The sequence below is a fragment of the Octopus bimaculoides genome, chromosome 6 (genome assembly GCF_001194135.2).
Source record: "Octopus bimaculoides isolate UCB-OBI-ISO-001 chromosome 6, ASM119413v2, whole genome shotgun sequence".
NCBI classification, from domain to species: domain Eukaryota; kingdom Metazoa; phylum Mollusca; class Cephalopoda; order Octopoda; family Octopodidae; genus Octopus; species Octopus bimaculoides.
This window is the reverse complement of record NC_068986.1, coordinates 77,179,028-77,179,413: the sequence shown is the minus strand read 5'-3', so window position 1 is coordinate 77,179,413 and position 386 is coordinate 77,179,028. Positions and strand designations below refer to the sequence as shown.

The window sequence follows — 386 nt, the reverse complement described above, 5'->3', positions numbered from 1 at the left end:
ATATATATATATATATATATATATATACATGTATATATATATATATATACATGTATATATAAACAGGCGCAGGAGTGGTTGTGTGTTAAGGAGCTTACTTACCAACTACATGGTTCCAGGTTCAGTCCCACTGCGTGGCACCTTGGGCAAGTTTCTTCAATTATAAGTTCAGGACAACCAAAGCCTAGTGAGTGGACTTGGTAGACGGAAACTGAAAAAAGCCCATTCGTATGTATGTGTGTATGTTTTTTTGTCAGTGTTTGTCCCCCCACCATCGCTTGACAACCGATGTTGGTGTGTTCGTGTCCACATATCTATAAACATATATCATCATCATCATCATCATCGTTTAATATCCGCTTTCCAGGCTAGCATGGGTTGGACGA

At 38.6% G+C, this 386-nt stretch overlaps 1 protein-coding gene across 3 annotated transcripts in view; it reads right to left on the bottom strand.

Moving 5' to 3' along the window:
- The window catches only part of LOC106869693 (NADPH--cytochrome P450 reductase), a 65,395-nt gene that overhangs the window by 6,253 nt on the left and 58,756 nt on the right, over window positions 1–386 (bottom strand). The gene's annotated exons all lie outside the window — the stretch shown is intronic.